The following is a 23,771-nucleotide window of genomic DNA, read 5'->3' on the forward strand; positions in this document are numbered from 1 at the left end:
CGGGAGACTCCTGAATTTCAGTGCCCCTCCTAAAAAACTCCCGGGGCAACCATTCTCCCGAATTTCTCCCGATTTCCACCCAGACAGCAATATTGGGGGCGTACTGCCTTTGCGTGCCGGCCCAATCACATAATATCTACGGCTTTTCACACACACACAAGTGAACGCAATTCATACTTAGTCAACAGCCATACAGGTCACACTGAGGGACGTATAAACAACTTTAACACTGTTACAAATATGAGCCACACTGTGAACCCACACCAAACAAGAATGACAAACACATGTCGGGAGAACATCTGCACCGTAACACAACATAAACACAACAGAAAAAATACCCAGAACCCCTTGCAGCACTAACTCTTCCGGGACGCTACAATATACACCCCCCGCTATTATTTTTCAAGGACTTGAATAAATAAAACTGGCTAGCCATTGTGAAGAATGCATATATATATATATATATATATATATATATATATATATATATATATATATATATATATATATATATATATATATATATATATATATATATATATATATATATATATATATATATATATATATTTAAGAGTTAATTATTTTTATTCATAGTCATATTTGAAATAGCTAGTGTTTTTTCATTTGTACTCTTTCTATTTTTTGTTCTTATGTCCGCAAGTACACTGTGTGTGTTACCTTGAAGCTTTGGAATGTAGGACTTGGAGTACTCCCTTATATCTTATCTTCAGTAGAACAATAAAGCCGTGTTCCTTCCCTGAGAGGTGGGGGCTTTCTTTCTATGTAAGAAGGAGGCTCTTCCGTATGAGTGTTCGAACAACTTGGGAAGCCGGTATGAATGTATTGGTCTAGGGTGTTCTCCTGAAATTTCAGTAAAACTTGATGATATTCCTATTCTGTCCTGGTGATCCTTCTTACTCAGCTTATATGTCATCCAAAAGAACTTGGGATCGACCAGTAACTTAGATTCCCTTGGAGGAAGAACTGGTCGTGACGCAACACCATCAATGACTGCGTAGGGTTGTCAGTATATATATGAGTCACTAGAGAAAAAAAAGCGCTATATAAAAAAATATAATTCACTTCACATGTATAACATTTGGGAAGCCACCCAAACTATATGACTCAGCGGTCCAGATTTGGACCCGCAGAACCCGTATTGGGCACCCCTGGTTTGTAAAGTGGACCATCAGCATTATTTTTTGTTTTTTAACTGTCAGATCACGGTTGATGTCGCTTTCGCCATATTTTACTGAGTTCCATTTCTGAGTGAAGGACTTATTGTCATTATCACATTTTCCTATTATCACATTTTCATCACAGCTACCTTTTCTCTGGCAGCATCACACAAAACTGAAGGTGATCCTTTGCATGCTTACTGAGCTGAAGTCTTGCATAACATCTTGCGTGACGGTGGTTCGACTCTCGAAAGCGGAGGGGGGGTGCAACATTTTTGACTTGGGCTAAAAACATTTAAAAATACATGTACATGTTATATTAACATGATGGAAATATAATTATTATAATAGATGTACAGTATGTGGAGGTCTTGCTCCTCCGGGTTCCCTGGACCGCCAATGACGGACATGACAGCCGTGTTCATCTTTGTGAACAATGATTTATTTTTCAATACGTTGTGTTTTTCAGCCATGTTAAAGTCTCTCGCTCGTTCTCCACCATCAACCACCACCTCTCCTACCCGACTGCTGACTTCAACAGAGCAACAGGTGATCAGACAAACACTCACGGCTGTGTCATCTACGCACCTGTCACTAATCTCGAAGCCGATGCTGACACACCCCGCTTTGCTGCATGTCTGCAGGCCACGCCCCCCCCCACAATGTATAATTAAAATAATTGGATATTATGAGTATTAGAAAGTTTGACTCCTACCCTGTTTACTTCCGTGACGACCTTCTTAAAGTGTTGTAATCAGTCAGAGATATCAAGTGGCTAAAATGCCCCAAACATGGATAAGTGAGGAGTGCTGCATTTTTCCCATCATGCACTCGCTTGGATTTAAATGGATGTAATTTTGCAAAATGTTATTGGGTTTGGACGTTTTTCATAATATCCACAATGTTGGGTGAGCAGGTTGTGTTATGTGTGACCGTGTTTTCACCTTTATGTTAGTTGCTTTTTTTTTTTTTTTTTTTTTTGCACCATGACTAGGGAAGGTTGTTTGGATAGTGTCATATAATCAAACGCTGTTCTGGGCGTTCAAGGTACTAACAAAGGGTTATTGATCTGATGCATTCACGTTATCCACAAAATAACAGTATCATTATTTAGAAACTGCCTGGTATTTAAGATTAATTTGATTTAATTTATTTATTATTTTATTATTTTATTTTATTGTATTTTACTATATTTTATTTATTATTTTATTAATTTATTCTGTGACGACAGTCTTATAGTGTTGTAATCAGTCAGAGATATCAAGTAGCTAAAATGCCCAAAACATGGATAAGTGAGGAGTGCTGCATTTTTCCCATCATGCACTCTCTTGGATTTAAATGGATGTAATTTTGCAAAATGTTATTGGGTTTGGACGTTTTTCATAATATCCACAATGTTGGGTGAGCAGGTTGTGTTATGTGTGACCGTGTTTTCACCTTTATGTTAGTTGCTTCTTTTTTTTTTGTACCATGACTAGGAAAGGTTGTTTGGATTGTGTCATATAAGTAAACGCTGTTCTGAGTGTTCAAAGTACTATCAAGGGGTTATTGATCTGATGCATTCATGTCATCCACAAAATAACAGTATCATTATTTAGAAACTGCCTGGTATTTCAGATTAATTTGATTTAATTTATTTATTATTTTATTTTATTTTATTTTATTTTATTTTATTTTATTTTATTTTATTTTATTTTATTTTATTTTATTTTATTAATTTATTCCGTGACGACCGTCTTACAGTGTTGTAATCAGTCAGAGATATCAAGTAGCCAAAATGCCCAAAACATGGATAAGTGAGGAGTGCTGCATTTTTCCCATCATGCACTCTCTTGGATTTAAATGGATGTAATTTTGCAAAATGTTATTGGGTTTGGACGTTTTTCATAATATCCACAATGTTGGGTGAGCAGGTTGTGTTATGTGTGACCGTGTTTTCATCTTTATGTTAGTTGCTTCTTCTTTTTTTTTGCACCATGACTAGGGAAGGTTGTTTGGATTGTGTCATATAAGTAAACACTGTTCTGAGTGTTCAAAAAACTATCAAAGGGTTATTGATCTGATGCATTCATATTATCCACAAAATAACAGTATCATTATTTAGAAACTGCCTGGTATTTAAGATTAATTTGATTTAATTTATTTATTATTTTATTATTTTATTTTATTTTATTTTATTTTATTTTATTTTATTTTATTTTATTTTATTTTATTTTATTTTATTTTATTTTATTTATTATTTTATTAATGTATTCCGTGACGACCGTCTGAAAGTGGTGTAATCAGTCAGAGATATCAAGTGGCTAAAATCCCCCAAACATGGATAAGTGAGGCGTGCTGCATTTTTCCCATCATGAACTCTCTTGGATTTAAATGGATGTAATTTTGAAAAATGTTATTGGGTTTGGACGTTTTTCATAATATCCACAATGTTGGGTGAGCAGGTTGTGTTATGTGTGACCGTGTGTTCACCTTTATGTTAGTTGCTTCTTCTTTTTTTTGCACCATGACTAGGGAAGGTTGTTTGGATTGTGTCATATAAGTAAACGCTGTTCTGAGTGTTCAAAGTACAATCAAAGGGTTATTGATCTGATGCATTCACGTTATCCACAAAATAACAGTATCATTATTTAGAAACTGCCTGGTATTTAAGATTAATTTGATTCGCAGTGTCTTGGCTGAATGAGCAGGTATCGGACACCTCGGTCTCCTTAGACGCATCCTCGCTGATCCATGCGGACTGGACACTGGCCGAGAGTTAGTGGGCGGCCGAGGGTGGAGTCGGCTCCTCTCTTGGTTGCTTTGTTGGGTCTGCTCCTATCTCTGGCCATGCTCCCCTCAACCCCAGAATACGATGGCGTGGAACAACGCAGAGGCCACCACAGTGTATATGTTTTTGTTGTTGTTGTTGTTTTACTTTTGTAGCTGTTTTTAGAAGTGGCCGGTTGCGTCAGCTCTGCTCTTTTAATGTCTTTAATGTCCTTTGTGTTCTTCGATGTTTCCCTCTTACACACATGTTTATGTGTGTTATGGCTTTGAGGTTTTTTTCCCCAATGGCCTCAATCTGGACTCCCTATCCAGGGGCCCAGGTTTAGACTGATTTTTTTTTTTCTCACCTCCACCCCAGCGTTTACCTGTTTCTCACCTTTTTTGTAAGGGCCCGTCAGCGATCCTGTTCTGTCTCCCTGTAATGTTTGTCTGATCTTGAATGGGATTGTGCTGAAAATCTTAATTTCCCCTCAGGGATTATTAAAGTATTTCTGATTCTGATTCTGATTCTGAAAGTACTCCGAAAGTACTCCGAGTAGGACGCATTCTGGGACCTTCCATTAGAGATGTTCCACCATAATTACAATTAGAGATGTCCGATAATGGCTTTTTTGCCGATATCCGATATTCCGATATTGTCCAACTCTTAATTACCGATTCCGATATCAACCGATACCGATACATACAGTCGTGGAATTACCACATTATTATGCCTAATTTTGTTGTGATGCCCCGCTGGATGCATTAGACAATGTAACAAGGTTTTCCAAAATAAATCAACTCAAGTTATGGAAAAAAAAATGCCAACATGGCACTGCCATATTTATTATTGAAGTCACAAAGTGCATTATTTTTTTTAACATGCCTCAAAACAGCAGCTTGGAATTTGGGACATGCTCTCCCTGAGCGAGCATGAAGAGGTTGAGGTGGGGGGTAGGGAGTGTATATTGTAGCGTCCCGGAAGAGTTAGTGCTGCAAAGGGTTCTGGGTATTAGTCCTGTTGTGTTTATGTTGTGTTACGGTGTGGATGTTCTCCCGAAATGTGTTTGTCATTCTTAGTTTGGTGTGGGTTCACAGTGTGGCGCATATTTGTAACAGTGTTAAAGTTGTTTATACGCCCGCCCTCAGTGTGACCTGTATGGCTGTTGACTAAGTATGCCTTGCATTCACTCGTGTGTGTGAAAAGCCTTAGGTATTATGTGAATGGGCCGGCACGCAAAGGCATTGCCTTTAAGGTTTACTGGCGCTCTGTACTTCTCCCTACGTCCGTGTACACAGCGGCATTTAGAAAGTCATACATTTTACTTTTTGAAACCGATACCGATAATTTCCGATATTACATTTTAAAGCATTTATCGGCCGACAATAACGGACTGCCGATATTATCGGACATTTCTAATTACAATTCTTATTCCTCTCTAAGACTAACTTCGACAGGGCAAACTATTTTGTTATGGTGACATAACGCATGAGAATACAAGGGACAGAAAAAGCTACTGTGCATCCCAGGGGACCCACTCTGTTTGGAGCTGCCGTGCACAAAAAAAGGCTTTACATCCGTCTCAAAATGTATCCAGTTTATGCTTTTGCTCCCAATGAGACATTTATGGCCAAATGGCTGCACAAATAAACTGCTACAACGCAAACACGGCGAGAGAAGCAGTTACAGAGCAGTTATTGCAGACGCAATCTTGGGCCATTAGGCATCAGTGGGCTGTGCAGTGACTTATCACATTTGCAAATGATCTAATAAGACTGATGTTGATTACATTTTATATTGTGTTTACAGCCGAGCCTGGGCGATAAATCGATCTTGTCAATAAATTTGAGGTTCCAGACCATTTAAATTAAAAAAAATCAATGTTTAACTTTCGCCCTCCCTCTTACACACAACATGGCTAACGCAAAAGGAGAGTGAGACGAGAGATGTTGGCTCCAAAGAAAAGAATGGTGTTGTCCGTGGTTTGGTTTTGCGGCAACGGACGTGGAACGAATGACTGCGCGCTGCAAAGTTTGTTTAAGTTTCCAGCCAAGTGCAAGTGATGCAACTCTTCCTGAGAACATATCAACAAACAAACTCCCGCTAAAAAGTAGCATACAGGTGTGGAATCATTTACCCAAGGTATGCTTACCAGAGCGGTCAAACTGTCATGATCCGTGGTCCGGATCATGTTTTGTGTTTTCCGTTAGTTTTGGACTCCTATAGTTCCTGTTTGTGCACCTCTGAGTTTGTTTTGGTTGCCATGGTTGCTCATTATGTTCACCTGTCTCTGATTAATAATAATAATAATACATTTTATTGGTAAAAAGCACTTTACATTGAGCAAACAACCTCAAAGTGCTAAAGTGTATTAAAACAAATTAAAATTAAAAAAGACATAAAAAATAAATAAAAATAAAAATTAGACCAGAAAAATAGCTACAACTAGTATGCATGTATCTAAAAAAAAAAGGCTTTTTTAAAAAGAAGGGTTTTTAAGCCTTTTTTTAAAGCATCCACAGTCTGTGGTGCCCTCAGGTGGTCAGGGAGAGCGTTCCACAGACTGGGAGCGGCGGAGCAGAAAGCCCGGTCTCCCATTGTTCGTAGCTTTGTCCTCGTCAGTCGGCCTGGCGTCATTCTGTCACGGCGGGGTTTGTTCTCCCGAAATGCAGACGAGACGACTCAGGACGAAAGCGTGAGGTTGGAACATGATTTAATTATCAAAACCCAAAGAGGTACAAACAAAAAGGGAACACAAGGCGAACGCACAACGCGCTGATCGCACTTGGAGCTAAAGCTAACTCTTAGCATGGACTAGGGACAAGCAATACTCGGAGAACTGTGGCATGAAACAAACAAGATTTACGTAGCAAGGCATGAAGCAAACAATGACGCCAAGCCGACTGACCGGCAAAGGCAGGCTTAAATAATGCCTCTGATTAGTGCTCGGGTAGCAGGTGAGCCTTTGCTCCACAGTAAGTCTTTGCTGTCGTCCAGCATTCCGTTTTTGTTTAATTTGTAGCCAGTTCAGTTTTAGTTTCGTTCTACATAGCCTTCCTTAAGCTCCAATGCCTTTTCTTAGGGGCACTCACCTTTTCTTTATTTTTGGTTTAAGCAATAGAAACCTATTTACCTGCACACTGCCTCCCGCTGTTTCCGACATCTATAAAGCAGTTAGCTACCGGCTGCCACCTACTGATATGGAAGAGTATTACACGGTTACTCTGCCGAGCTCTAGACCGCACCGACACTCAACAACACATACATTTTCAGACTATACTTACTGGTTTACAAAAAAATATTTTTAATCCAAATAGGTGAAATTAGATAATCTTCCACGGCACACCAGACTGGATCTCACGGCACACTAGTGGAACAGTGGTTGAAAAACACTGGTCTAGCGGTTAGGATTCCTGGTTTCGACTCCCGGTATGGGAACTACTTCTTTTACCATGAATTGATTAACGTGGACCCCCGACTTAAACAAGTCGAAAAACTTATTCGGGTGTTACCATTTAGTGGTCAATTGTACGGAATATGTACTGTACTGTGCAATCTACTAATAAAAGTTTCAATCAATCAATCAATCAATGGACATCAACATTGTCTCGTTGTCTCAAATTTCCAACACCAACCCATTTATATTTTCTTTGGACAATTGTGTCAATATTTTCCAAAATTCCCGGTTTTCCCGAAATTCCAGGATTCCGAAATACCCATCCTCCATTCAAACGATTACTAGGTCAACATTTTTCAACCGGTTCCAAAAATTTCCAACACCAACCCATTTTTATAATTTAGGACAATTGTGCTAGTATCAATATTTTTTTAAACTCCCGTTTTTTTCGAAATTCCAGGATTCCGAAATACCCATCCTCCATTCAAACGGTTAATACGTTAACATTTTTCAACCGATTCCAAAATTTCCAGGATTCCGAAATACCCATCCTCCATTCAAACGGTTACTACGTTAACATTTTTCAACCGATTCCAAAATTTCCAACATTCCGAAATACCCATCCTCCATTCAAACGGTTACTACGTTAACATTTTTCAACCGATTCCAAAATTTCCAACATTCCGAAATACCCATCCTCCATTCAAACGGTTACTACGTTAACATTTTTCAACCGATTCCAAAATTTCCAACACCAACCCATTTATATCATTTAGGACAATTGTGCTATTATCAATATTTTTCAAAATTCCCGTCTTTTTCGAAATTCCAGGATTCCAAAAATACCCATCCTCCATTCAAACGGTTACTACGTCAACATTTTTCAACCGATTCCAAAATTTCCAACACCAACCCATTTATATCATTTAGGACAATTGTGCTAGTATCAATATTTTTTTAAATTCCCGTTTTTTTTCGAAATTCCAGGATTCCGAAATACCCATCCTCCATTCAAACGGTTACTACGTTAACATTTTTCAACCGATTCCAAAATTTCCAACACCAACCAATTCATATCATCTAGGACAATTGTGCTATTATCAATATTTTTCAAAATTCCCGTCTTTTTCGAAATTCCAGGATTCCAAAAATACCCATCCTCCATTCAAACGGTTACTACGTTAACATTTTTCAACCGATTCCAAAATTTCCAACACCAACCAATTCATATCATCTAGGACAATTGTGCTATTATCAATATTTTTCAAAATTCCCGTCTTTTTCGAAATTCCAGGATTTCAAAAATACCCATCCTCCATTCAAACGGTTACTACGTCAACATTTTTCAACCGATTCCAAAATTTCCAACACCAACCCATTTATATCATTTAGGACAATTGTGCTAGTATCAATATTTTTTTAAATTCCCGTTTTTTTCGAAATTCCAGGATTCCGAAATACCCATCCTCCATTCAAACGGTTACTACGTCAACATTTTTCAACCGATTTCCAAAATTTCCAACACCAACCCATTTATATCATTTAGGACAATTGTGCTAGTATCAATATTTTCCAAAATTCCCGGTTTTCCCGAAATTCCAGGATTCCGAAATACCCATCCTCCATTCAAACGGTTACTACGTCAACATTTTTCAACCGATTCCAACATTTCCAACACCAACCCATTTATATCATTTAGGACAATTGTGCTAGTATCAATATTTTCCAAAATTCCCAGTTTTCCCGAAATTCCAGGATTCCGAAATACCCATCCTCCATTCAAACGGTTACTACGTCAACATTTTCCAACCGATTTCCAAAATTTCCAACACCAACCCATTTATATCATTTAGGACAATTGTGCTAGTATCAATATTTTCCAAAATTCCCGGTTTTCCCGAAATTCCAGGATTCCGAAATACCCATCCTCCATTCAAACGGTTACTACGTCAACATTTTTCAACCGATTCCAAAATTTCCAACACCAACCCATTTATGTCATCTAGGACAATTGTGCTAGTATAAATATTTTCCAAAATTCCCGGTTTTCCCGAAATTCCAGGATTCCGAAATACCCATCTTCCATTCAAACGTTCACTACGTCAACATTTTTTAACCGATTCCAACATTCCCAACGCCAACCCATTTATACCATGTAGGACAATTGTGTCAATATTTTTCAAAATCCTTGGTTTTCCCAAAATCCACAAATTTCCAAGAAAATTCCCATATAAATGAATGGATGTATTCATAGTTCTACAATGCCCTATATTCTCAAAACTTTGCACCATTTTAAAACCCGATTTTGACCTTCCAAACCCTCACACTCTTCCAATACATTGACCGCAAAACATGTTTTTTCCATGTTTGCGTACTTTGTGTGTTTGCCATAAAAAGCTTTAAACAAGTTGAAAAACGTATTCGGGTGTTACCATTTAGTGGTCAATTGTACGGAATATGTACTGTACTGTGCAATCTACTAATAAAAGTTTTAATAAATCAATCAATCAATGGACATCAACGTTGTCTCGTCTCCAAAATTTCCAACACCAACCCATTTATATTTTCTTGGACAATTGTGTCAAAATTTTCCAACATTCCCGGTTTTCCCGAAATTCCAGGATTCCGAAATACCCATCCTCCATTTAAACGGTTACCGAGTCAACATTTTTCAACAGATTCCAAAATGTCCAACACCAACCCATTTACATCATTTAGGACAATTGTGCTAGTATCAATATTTTCCTAAATTCCTGGTTTTCCCTAAATTCCAGGATTCCGAAACCCCCATCCTCCATTTAAACGGTTACCGAGTCAACATTTTTCAACCAATTCCAAAATGTCCAACACCAACCCATTTATATCATTTAGGACAATTGTGCTAGTATCAATATTTTCCAAAATTCCCTGTTTTCCCGAAATTCCAGGATTCCGAAACACTCATCCTCCATTCAAACGATTACTAGGTCAACATTTTTCAACCGATTCCAAAAATTTCCAACACCAACCCATTTATATAATTTAGGACAATTGTGGTAGTATCAATATTTTTTTAAATTCCCGTTTTTTTCTAAATTCCAGGATTCCGAAATACCCATCCTCCATTCAAACGGTTACTACGTCAACATTTTTCAACCGATTTCCAAAATTTCCAACACCAACCCATTTATATCATTTAGGACAATTGTGCTAGTATCAATATTTTCCAAAATTCCCGGTTTTCCCGAAATTCCAGGATTCCGAAATACCCATCCTCCATTCAAACGGTTACTACGTTAACATTTTTCAACCGATTCCAAAATTTCCAACACCAACCCATTTATATCATTTAGGACAATTGTGCTAGTATCAATATTTTTTTAAATTCCCGTTTTTTTCGAAATTCCAGGATTCCGAAATACCCATCCTCCATTCAAACGGTTACTACGTTAACATTTTTCAACCGATTCCAAAATTTCCAACATTCCGAAATACCCATCCTCCATTCAAACGGTTACTACGTTAACATTTTTCAACCGATTCCAAAATTTCCAACCCCAACCAATTCATATCATCTAGGACAATTGTGCTATTATCAATATTTTTCAAAATTCCCGTCTTTTTCGAAATTCCAGGATTCCAAAAATACCCATCCTCCATTCAAACGGTTACTACGTCAACATTTTTCAACCGATTCCAAAATGTCCAACACCAACCCATTTATATCATTTAGGACAATTGTGCTAGTATAAATATTTTCCAAAATTCCCGGTTTTCCCGAAATTCCAGGATTCCAAAATACCCATCTTCCATTCAAACGTTTACTACGTCAACATTTTTTAACCGATTCCAACATTCCCAACGCCAACCCATTTATACCATCTAGGACAATTGTGTCAATATTTTTCAAAATCCTTGGTTTTCCCAAAATCCCCAAATTTCCAAGAAAATTCCCATAAAAATGAATGGATGTATCCATAGTTCTACAATGCCCTATATTCTCAAAACTTTGCACCATTTTAAAACCCGATTTTGACCTTCCAAACCCTCACACTCTTCCAATACATTGACCGCAAAACATGTTTTTCCATGTTTGCGTACTTTGTGTGTTTGCCATAAAAAGCTTTAAACAAGTTGAAAAACGTATTCGGGTGTTACCATTTAGTGGTCAATTGTACGGAATATGTACTGTACTGTGCAATCTACTAATAAAAGTTTTAATAAATCAATCAATCAATGGACATCAACGTTGTCTCGTCTCCAAAATTTCCAACACCAAGTCAACATTTTTCAACAGATTCCAAAATGTCCAACACCAACCCATTTACATCATTTAGGACAATTGTGCTAGTATCAATATTTTCCTAAATTCCTGGTTTTCCCTAAATTCCAGGATTCCGAAACCCCCATCCTCCATTTAAACGGTTACCGAGTCAACATTTTTCAACCAATTCCAAAATGTCCAACACCAACCCATTTATATCATTTAGGACAATTGTGCTAGTATCAATATTTTCCAAAATTCCCGGTTTTCCCGAAATTCCAGGATTCCGAAACACCCATCCTCCATTCAAACGATTACTAGGTCAACATTTTTCAACCGATTCCAAAAATTTCCAACACCAACCCATTTATATAATTTAGGACAATTGTGGTAGTATCAATATTTTTTTAAATTCCCGTTTTTTTCTAAATTCCAGGATTCCGAAATACCCATCCTCCATTCAAACGGTTACTACGTCAACATTTTTCAACCGATTTCCAAAATTTCCAACACCAACCCATTAATGTCATTTAGGACAATTGTGCTAGTATCAATATTTTCCAAAATTCCCGGTTTTCCCGAAATTCCAGGATTCCGAAATACCCATCCTCCATTCAAACGGTTACTACGTCAACATTTTTCAACCGATTCCAAAATTTCCAACACCAACCCATTTATATTTTCTTGGACAATTGTGTCAAAATTTTCCAACATTCCCGGTTTTCCCGAAATTCCAGGATTCCGAAATACCCATCCTCCATTTAAACGGTTACCGAGTCAACATTTTTCAACAGATTCCAAAATGTCCAACACCAACCCATTTACATCATTTAGGACAATTGTGCTAGTATCAATATTTTCCTAAATTCCTGGTTTTCCCTAAATTCCAGGATTCCGAAACCCCCATCCTCCATTTAAACGGTTACCGAGTCAACATTTTTCAACCAATTCCAAAATGTCCAACACCAACCCATTTATATCATTTAGGACAATTGTGCTAGTATCAATATTTTCCAAAATTCCCTGTTTTCCCGAAATTCCAGGATTCCGAAACACTCATCCTCCATTCAAACGATTACTAGGTCAACATTTTTCAACCGATTCCAAAAATTTCCAACACCAACCCATTTATATAATTTAGGACAATTGTGGTAGTATCAATATTTTTTTAAATTCCCGTTTTTTTCTAAATTCCAGGATTCCGAAATACCCATCCTCCATTCAAACGGTTACTACGTCAACATTTTTCAACCGATTTCCAAAATTTCCAACACCAACCCATTTATATCATTTAGGACAATTGTGCTAGTATCAATATTTTCCAAAATTCCCGGTTTTCCCGAAATTCCAGGATTCCGAAATACCCATCCTCCATTCAAACGGTTACTACGTTAACATTTTTCAACCGATTCCAAAATTTCCAACACCAACCCATTTATATCATTTAGGACAATTGTGCTAGTATCAATATTTTTTTAAATTCCCGTTTTTTTCGAAATTCCAGGATTCCGAAATACCCATCCTCCATTCAAACGGTTACTACGTTAACATTTTTCAACCGATTCCAAAATTTCCAACATTCCGAAATACCCATCCTCCATTCAAACGGTTACTACGTTAACATTTTTCAACCGATTCCAAAATTTCCAACCCCAACCAATTCATATCATCTAGGACAATTGTGCTATTATCAATATTTTTCAAAATTCCCGTCTTTTTCGAAATTCCAGGATTCCAAAAATACCCATCCTCCATTCAAACGGTTACTACGTCAACATTTTTCAACCGATTCCAAAATGTCCAACACCAACCCATTTATATCATTTAGGACAATTGTGCTAGTATAAATATTTTCCAAAATTCCCGGTTTTCCCGAAATTCCAGGATTCCAAAATACCCATCTTCCATTCAAACGTTTACTACGTCAACATTTTTTAACCGATTCCAACATTCCCAACGCCAACCCATTTATACCATCTAGGACAATTGTGTCAATATTTTTCAAAATCCTTGGTTTTCCCAAAATCCCCAAATTTCCAAGAAAATTCCCATAAAAATGAATGGATGTATCCATAGTTCTACAATGCCCTATATTCTCAAAACTTTGCACCATTTTAAAACCCGATTTTGACCTTCCAAACCCTCACACTCTTCCAATACATTGACCGCAAAACATGTTTTTCCATGTTTGCGTACTTTGTGTGTTTGCCATAAAAAGCTTTAAACAAGTTGAAAAACGTATTCGGGTGTTACCATTTAGTGGTCAATTGTACGGAATATGTACTGTACTGTGCAATCTACTAATAAAAGTTTTAATAAATCAATCAATCAATGGACATCAACGTTGTCTCGTCTCCAAAATTTCCAACACCAAGTCAACATTTTTCAACAGATTCCAAAATGTCCAACACCAACCCATTTACATCATTTAGGACAATTGTGCTAGTATCAATATTTTCCTAAATTCCTGGTTTTCCCTAAATTCCAGGATTCCGAAACCCCCATCCTCCATTTAAACGGTTACCGAGTCAACATTTTTCAACCAATTCCAAAATGTCCAACACCAACCCATTTATATCATTTAGGACAATTGTGCTAGTATCAATATTTTCCAAAATTCCCGGTTTTCCCGAAATTCCAGGATTCCGAAACACCCATCCTCCATTCAAACGATTACTAGGTCAACATTTTTCAACCGATTCCAAAAATTTCCAACACCAACCCATTTATATAATTTAGGACAATTGTGGTAGTATCAATATTTTTTTAAATTCCCGTTTTTTTCTAAATTCCAGGATTCCGAAATACCCATCCTCCATTCAAACGGTTACTACGTCAACATTTTTCAACCGATTTCCAAAATTTCCAACACCAACCCATTAATGTCATTTAGGACAATTGTGCTAGTATCAATATTTTCCAAAATTCCCGGTTTTCCCGAAATTCCAGGATTCCGAAATACCCATCCTCCATTCAAACGGTTACTACGTCAACATTTTTCAACCGATTCCAAAATTTCCAACACCAACCCATTTATATCATTTAGGACAATTGTGCTAGTATCAATATTTTCCAAAATTCCCAGTTTTCCCGAAATTCCAGGATTCCGAAATACCCATCTTCCATTCAAACGTTTACTACGTCAACATTTTTCAACCGATTCCAACATTCCCAACGCCAACCCATTTATACCATCTAGGAAAATTGTGTCAATATTTTTCTAAATTCTTGGTTTTCCCAAAATCCCCAAATTTCCAAGAAAATTCCCATATAAATGAATGGATGTATTGATAGTTCTTCAATGCCCTATATTCTCAAAACTTAGCACCATTTTAAAACCAAATTTTGACCTTCCAAACCCTCACACTCTTCCAATACATTGACCGCAAAACATGTTTTTCCATGTTTGCGTACTTTGTGTGTTTGCCATAAAAAGCTTTAAACAAGTTGAAAAACGTACTCGGGTGTTACCATTTAGTGGTCAATTGTACGGAATATGTACTGTACTGTGCAATCTACTAATAAAAGTTTTAATAAATCAATCAATCAATGGACATCAACGTTGTCTCGTCTCCAAAATTTCCAACACCAATCCATTTATATTTTCTTGGACAATTGTGTCAAAATTTTCCAACATTCCCGGTTTTCCCGAAATTCCAGGATTCCGAAATACCCATCCTCCATTTAAACGGTTACCGAGTCAACATTTTTCAACAGATTCCAAAATGTCCAACACCAACCCATTTACATCATTTAGGACAATTGTGCTAGTATCAATATTTTCCTAAATTCCTGGTTTTCCCTAAATTCCAGGATTCCGAAACCCCCATCCTCCATTTAAACGGTTACAGAGTCAACATTTTTCAACCAATTCCAAAATGTCCAACACCAACCCATTTATATCATTTAGGACAATTGTGCTAGTATCAATATTTTCCAAAATTCCCGGTTTTCCCGAAATTCCAGGATTCCGAAACACCCATCCTCCATTCAAACGATTACTAGGTCAACATTTTTCAACCGATTCCAAAAATGTCCAACACCAACCCATTTATATAATTTAGGACAATTGTGGTAGTATCAATATTTTTTAAATTCCCGTTTTTTTCTAAATTCCAGGATTCCGAAATACCCATCCTCCATTCAAACGGTTACTACGTCAACATTTTTCAACCGATTTCCAAAATTTCCAACACCAACCCATTTATATCATTTAGGACAATTGTGCTAGTATCAATATTTTCCAAAATTCCCAGTTTTCCCGAAATTCCAGGATTCCGAAATACCCATCCTCCATTCAAACGGTTACTACGTCAACATTTTTCAACCGATTCCAACATTCCCAACGCCAACCCATTTATACCATCTAGGACAATTGTGTCAATATTTTTCAAAATCTTTGGTTTTCCCAAAATCCCCAAATTTCCAAGAAAATTCCCATAAAAATGAATGGATGTATTCATAGTTCTACAATGCCCTATATTCTCAAAACTTAGCACCATTTTAAAACCAAATTTTGACCTTCCAAACCCTCACACTCTTCCAATACATTGACCGCAGAACATGTTTTGCCATGTTTGCGTACTTTGTGTGTTTGCCATAAAAAGCTTTAAACAAGTTGAAAAACGTATTCGGGTGTTACCATTTAGTGGTCAATTGTACGGAATATGTACTGTACTGTGCAATCTACTAATAAAAGTTTTAATAAATCAATCAATCAATGGACATCAACGTTGTCTCGTCTCCAAAATTTCCAACACCAAGTCAACATTTTTCAACAGATTCCAAAATGTCCAACACCAACCCATTTACATCATTTAGGACAATTGTGCTAGTATCAATATTTTCCTAAATTCCTGGTTTTCCCTAAATTCCAGGATTCCGAAACCCCCATCCTCCATTTAAACGGTTACCGAGTCAACATTTTTCAACCAATTCCAAAATGTCCAACACCAACCCATTTATATCATTTAGGACAATTGTGCTAGTATCAATATTTTCCAAAATTCCCGGTTTTCCCGAAATTCCAGGATTCCGAAACACCCATCCTCCATTCAAACGATTACTAGGTCAACATTTTTCAACCGATTCCAAAAATTTCCAACACCAACCCATTTATATAATTTAGGACAATTGTGGTAGTATCAATATTTTTTTAAATTCCCGTTTTTTTCTAAATTCCAGGATTCCGAAATACCCATCCTCCATTCAAACGGTTACTACGTCAACATTTTTCAACCGATTTCCAAAATTTCCAACACCAACCCATTAATGTCATTTAGGACAATTGTGCTAGTATCAATATTTTCCAAAATTCCCGGTTTTCCCGAAATTCCAGGATTCCGAAATACCCATCCTCCATTCAAACGGTTACTACGTCAACATTTTTCAACCGATTCCAAAATTTCCAACACCAACCCATTTATATCATTTAGGACAATTGTGCTAGTATCAATATTTTCCAAAATTCCCAGTTTTCCCGAAATTCCAGGATTCCGAAATACCCATCTTCCATTCAAACGTTTACTACGTCAACATTTTTCAACCGATTCCAACATTCCCAACGCCAACCCATTTATACCATCTAGGAAAATTGTGTCAATATTTTTCTAAATTCTTGGTTTTCCCAAAATCCCCAAATTTCCAAGAAAATTCCCATATAAATGAATGGATGTATTGATAGTTCTTCAATGCCCTATATTCTCAAAACTTAGCACCATTTTAAAACCAAATTTTGACCTTCCAAACCCTCACACTCTTCCAATACATTGACCGCAAAACATGTTTTTCCATGTTTGCGTACTTTGTGTGTTTGCCATAAAAAGCTTTAAACAAGTTGAAAAACGTACTCGGGTGTTACCATTTAGTGGTCAATTGTACGGAATATGTACTGTACTGTGCAATCTACTAATAAAAGTTTTAATAAATCAATCAATCAATGGACATCAACGTTGTCTCGTCTCCAAAATTTCCAACACCAATCCATTTATATTTTCTTGGACAATTGTGTCAAAATTTTCCAACATTCCCGGTTTTCCCGAAATTCCAGGATTCCGAAATACCCATCCTCCATTTAAACGGTTACCGAGTCAACATTTTTCAACAGATTCCAAAATGTCCAACACCAACCCATTTACATCATTTAGGACAATTGTGCTAGTATCAATATTTTCCTAAATTCCTGGTTTTCCCTAAATTCCAGGATTCCGAAACCCCCATCCTCCATTTAAACGGTTACAGAGTCAACATTTTTCAACCAATTCCAAAATGTCCAACACCAACCCATTTATATCATTTAGGACAATTGTGCTAGTATCAATATTTTCCAAAATTCCCGGTTTTCCCGAAATTCCAGGATTCCGAAACACCCATCCTCCATTCAAACGATTACTAGGTCAACATTTTTCAACCGATTCCAAAAATGTCCAACACCAACCCATTTATATAATTTAGGACAATTGTGGTAGTATCAATATTTTTTTAAATTCCCGTTTTTTTCTAAATTCCAGGATTCCGAAATACCCATCCTCCATTCAAACGGTTACTACGTCAACATTTTTCAACCGATTTCCAAAATTTCCAACACCAACCCATTTATATCATTTAGGACAATTGTGCTAGTATCAATATTTTCCAAAATTCCCAGTTTTCCCGAAATTCCAGGATTCCGAAATACCCATCCTCCATTCAAACGGTTACTACGTCAACATTTTTCAACCGATTCCAACATTCCCAACGCCAACCCATTTATACCATCTAGGACAATTGTGTCAATATTTTTCAAAATCTTTGGTTTTCCCAAAATCCCCAAATTTCCAAGAAAATTCCCATAAAAATGAATGGATGTATTCATAGTTCTACAATGCCCTATATTCTCAAAACTTAGCACCATTTTAAAACCAAATTTTGACCTTCCAAACCCTCACACTCTTCCAATACATTGACCGCAGAACATGTTTTGCCATGTTTGCGTACTTTGTGTGTTTGCCATAAAAAGCTTTAAACAAGTTGAAAAACGTATTCGGGTGTTACCATTTAGTGGTCAATTGTACGGAATATGTACTGTACTGTGCAATCTACTAATAAAAGTTTTAATAAATCAATCAATCAATGGACATCAATGTTGTCTCGTCTCCAAAATTTCCAACACCAATCCATTTATATTTTCTTGGACAATTGTGTCAAAATTTTCCAACATTCCCGGTTTTCCCGAAATTCCAGGATTACGAAATACCCATCCTCCATTTAAACGGTTACCGAGTCAACATTTTTCAACAGATTCCAAAATGTCCAACACCAACCCATTTACATCATTTAGGACAATTGTGCTAGTATCAATATTTTCCTAAATTCCTGGTTTTCCCTAAATTCCAGGATTCCGAAACCCCCATCCTCCATTTAAACGGTTACCGAGTCAACATTTTTCAACCAATTCCAAAATGTCCAACACCAACCCATTTATTTCATTTAGGACAATTGTGCTAGTATCAATATTTTCCAAAATTCCCGGTTTTCCCGAAATTCCAGGATTCCGAAACACCCATCCTCCATTCAAACGATTACTAGGTCAACATTTTTCAACCGATTCCAAAAATTTCCAACACCAACCCATTTATATAATTTAGGACAATTGTGGTAGTATCAATATTTTTTTAAATTCCCGTTTTTTTCTAAATTCCAGGATTCCGAAATACCCATCCTCCATTCAAACGGTTACTACGTCAACATTTTTCAACCGATTTCCAAAATTTCCAACACCAACCCATTTATATCATTTAGGACAATTGTGCTAGTATCAATATTTTCCAAAATTCCCGGTTTTCCCGAAATTCCAGGATTCCGAAATACCCATCCTCCATTCAAACGGTTACTACGTCAACATTTTTCAACCGATTCCAAAATTTCCAACACCAACCCATTTATATCATTTAGGACAATTGTGCTAGTATCAATATTTTCCAAAATTCCCAGTTGTCCCGAAATTCCAGGATTCCGAAATACCCATCTTCCATTCAAACGTTTACTACGTCAACATTTTTCAACCGATTCCAACATTCCCAACGCCAACCCATGTATACCATCTAGGACAATTGTGTCAATATTTTTCAAAATCCTTGGTTTTCCCAAAATCCCCAAATTTCCAAGAAAATTCCCATATAAATGAATGGATGTATTCATAGTTCTACAATGCCCTATATTCTCAAAACTTTGCACCATTTTAAAACCCAATTCTGACCTTCCAAACCCTCACACTCTTCCAATACATTGACCGCAAAACATGTTTTTCCATGTTTGCGTACTTTGTGTGTTTGCCATAAAAAGCTTTAAACAAGTTGAAAAACCTACTCGGGTGTTACCATTCAGTGGTCAATTGTACGGAATATGTACTGTACTGTGCAATCTACTATTAAAAGTCTCAATCAATCAATCAATCAATGGACATCAACGTTGTCTCGGTTTATTATTTTGCCACGTTGTTTTAATCAAAGTCCGTTGTATCAATGTTTGGTGCATGCATGTAGTTCAGTTTGTACGCCACTGTAGATGACAACCTTAATAGCAAACATTATATATATTTTTGACATGCTGTACTTGCACTGCAGACGTGGATGATGCTGCACAACGAGCTAATATGAAAGCAGCATCACTTCTGCAAAAATAATGCTGAGTCATTACTATGTGACCTTACAACCACCTCCGGCTTGCACTTGAACTTGAGGCGCATGCTCGGTGGCCAGTTCTCCAAATAGGAGTTATGCAGTTATTATTTTTAGGAAGAAATGCCTTAATTGTGTCTGTTGTGAAGGCACAACCTGACACCGCCTTATAGAAGCCATGCTGCACAACGACGTGCAACAAACAACATCGTACCTTGAAAGCAAGGACCGATCGATATTATTTTTCGTCTTTAAAAAAAAAAAAAAAAAAAAAAAAAAAAAAAAATACATGTCATCATGCATCCCCGCTCGTGCATGTGCTTAAAGCAAATAGAAAGCAAAACAAGCATCGTGCCCGCGCATACTCATGCATTTTTTTATTTTTTTTAAAGAGAGAAAATCAACAATTGCCGTCATACCTGAGATGTTTGGAGGGGAAATGAAGCCGCGGCGGGAAAAAAATTTTTTTTTTAGGGACGCGTCAGCCGCGGTCCTCGTCCGTCGTACCTCGCGGGCACGCGCTGGTGCAAAAAAAAAAAAAAAAAAAGATGCTCGGCGTGACCACGTGACACGTCCACGCATGGACACTACACGGATTCGTCGCTCCGTCTAGTAGCATCTAGATCGATACAAGTGGTGCCGGTATCGGGTCGATATACCAGCGTGCACGGTGAGGTTCAGTGTTTTCAGTTATGGTGTCCATTCACGCAATGTAAGATTCTACAGCAAAAAAAAAAAAAAAAAGTATCTATTTTTTTCTTATTATTCCGCCGCAAAAGTTTGGCACGCTCCACAGTTTTCATCCGATCGGAACTGTCAGAGCAGGGGTGTCCAAAGTGCGGCCCGGGGGCCATTTGCGGCCCGCAGCTAATTGTTTACCGGCCCGCCACACATTCTGGAAATACTATTGTACAAATAAAATAGAACATTAAAAAAAGTGGAATGAGGTGAAATCTAACGAGAAAAAGTTGCAATGTTGACACAAAAGCTGCCATGCAGGCTGTTTTTTTTTTTTCTTTTGTCTTTCTTTATTTTTCTTTTTTTGCCATTGCTCAAAAAAAAAAAAAAAAAAGACAAAAAATCCATGTTATAATGAATTATTTTCAGGGCTCCAATTACTTCAAATGTTTCACTTTAAAATGTTTTATGTGGTAAATATTGCATATATTGTGTAGTAGCTAGGGATGTCCGATAATATCGGACATCGGATATCGGCCGATAAATGCGTTAAAATGTAATATCGGAAATTATCGGTATCGTTTTTTTTATTATCGGTATCGTTTTTTTTGTTGTTTTTTATTTTTATTTTTTTTAATTAGATCAACATAAAAAACACAATATACACTTACAATTAATGCACCAACCCAAAAAACCTCCCTCCTCATTCACACAAAAGGGTTGTTTCTTTCTGTTATTAATATTCTGGTTCCTACATTATATATCAATATGTATCAATACAGTCTGCAGGGATACAGTCCGTAAGCACACGTGATTGTGTGTGCTGCTGGTTCACTAATAGTACTAACCTTTAACAGTTAATGTTACTCATTTTCATTCATTACTAGTTTCTATGTAACTGTTTTTATATTGTTTTACTTTCTTTTTTATTCAAGAAAATGTTTTTAATTTATTTATCTTATTTTTTTTTTATTTTTTATTTTTTAAAGTACCTTATCTTCACCATACCTGGTTGTCCAAATTAGACATAATAATGTGTTAATTCCACGACTGTATATATCGGTTGATATCGGTATCGGTAATTAAAGAGTTGGACAATATCGGAATATCGGATATCGGCAAAAAGCCATTATCGGACATCCCTAGTAGTAGCCATATAAAAACATCAAAGTTTTCTTTGACAAAAGCGCATAAAACAAACAAAATAATATCTCCAGCATAAAATCGACAGATATATCTGAAGTTGATCTCGTAACTTAAGTGTTGAAAGTGAAAGAAAAACCTAATAAAAATGTATCACTTTATGAGTGGGGCACCTTTTGGATCCCAAATATATTTAGTGATTTTTTATTTATCTTTTCACTGTGATTACTCAAAAATATGAAAGAATTAAAATCAATGGTGTCCTGCATTATTGATCTTTTAGGGCTCTAAGTACTAAAAACTGCATATTTCAGTTTTACTATAAAAAAAACTAAGTTGTTTTTGACAGAAAAGCCATAAAATATTTTTTTTAATTTGTATTACTTTATATCAACTTGAAGTTGATATAGAGATTTACTATAAGCGTTAAATAATTAAAAAAAAATAATAATCTGACTTATTTTTTAACATTTTAATGACTGAGACCCTTTATGGACCCCGGGACCCCTAAAGGTAAAATAAAAAAAATCCATATATTTTGTTATGGTTTGAAAATGAAAAATATCAAAATGGCCCCCACATCCTTTAACTTTTCCGTGTGCGGCCCTCAGTGGAAAAAGTTTAGACACCCCTGTGTTAGAGTATAAAAACGTATATAAAAACTCCCCCCCGCAAAAATAATTTAAAATATCCCGCATTACCCAGAATTCCCGGTTGTCCCGGGACATTTTGCCCATTGAAAATGAATGGGCCAATTTTCAAACATGCACATTTGTCACCCGATTTGAACGGTCACACCATCCATACACTCCACTCGCCATTTTCCAAGTTCAAAAAAATTTCCAGCAATTCCCAGATTTCCCAGGTTTTCCAAAGTCCTATTTTCACCTCTTCACAGTCCACATTTTTCAACTGTTTTTTGACCATTCCACCGTAAAAAACATTCTTTTAAGTTGGGACAGCAATCAATCCTATTTTTTTTCCGTACAAATTCCCAGTTTTCCCTAAATTCCAGGATTCCAAAAGAGGGTAATTTTACCACACCTAGTGTTTGTGTGACTATCAGTGGTTCTTTAACTGTAACTTCATTCAAACGGTTACTACATCAAAACATTTTTTAACCGATTACATTTCCAACACCAACCTATTTATATCATCCAGGACAATTGTGCTAGTATCAATATTTTCCAAACTTTCCGGTTTTCCTGAAATTCCAGGATTCCGAAATACCCATCCTCCATTCAAAGGCTTACTACGTCAAAATGTTTCAACCGATTCCAAGATTTACAACACCAACCCGTTTTTATTTTTTATTTTAGGAGAATTGTGCTAGTATCAATATTTTCCAAAATTTCATTTTTTTCCGAAATTCCAGGATTCCGAAATACTCAACCTCCATTCAAACGGTTACTATGTCAACATTTTTTTAACTGATTACAACATTTCCAACACCAACCCATTTATATCAGCTAGGACAATTGTGCTAGTATCAATATTTTCCAAAATTCCTGGTTTTCCTGAAATTCCAGGATTCCGAAATACCCATCCTCCATTCAAAGCCTTACTACGTCAACATTTTCAACCGATTCCAAAATTTCCAACACCAACCCATTTATATCATTTAGAACAAATGTGCTAGTATCAATATTTTCCAAAATCTGTTTTTTCCCGAAATTCTAGGATTCTGAAATACCCATCCTCCATTCAAACGGCTAGTACGTTA

The 23,771-nt window shown here is 36.6% G+C and overlaps 1 protein-coding gene across 1 annotated transcript in view; it reads right to left on the reverse strand.

Moving 5' to 3' along the window:
- The window catches only part of LOC133663725 (anion exchange protein 3-like), a 46,573-nt gene extending 25,875 nt beyond the window's left edge, over nucleotides 1-20,698 (reverse strand). Inside the window, exon 1 of the mRNA XM_062068413.1 lies at nucleotides 20,647-20,698. The gene's annotated coding sequence lies outside the window, so the exon portion shown is untranslated. The remainder of the gene's footprint in view (nucleotides 1-20,646) is intronic.
- Between the last annotated feature and the right edge of the window lie 3,073 nt (nucleotides 20,699-23,771).

The sequence above is a fragment of the Entelurus aequoreus genome, linkage group LG13 (genome assembly GCF_033978785.1).
Source record: "Entelurus aequoreus isolate RoL-2023_Sb linkage group LG13, RoL_Eaeq_v1.1, whole genome shotgun sequence".
In the NCBI taxonomy this organism is placed as follows: domain Eukaryota; kingdom Metazoa; phylum Chordata; class Actinopteri; order Syngnathiformes; family Syngnathidae; genus Entelurus; species Entelurus aequoreus.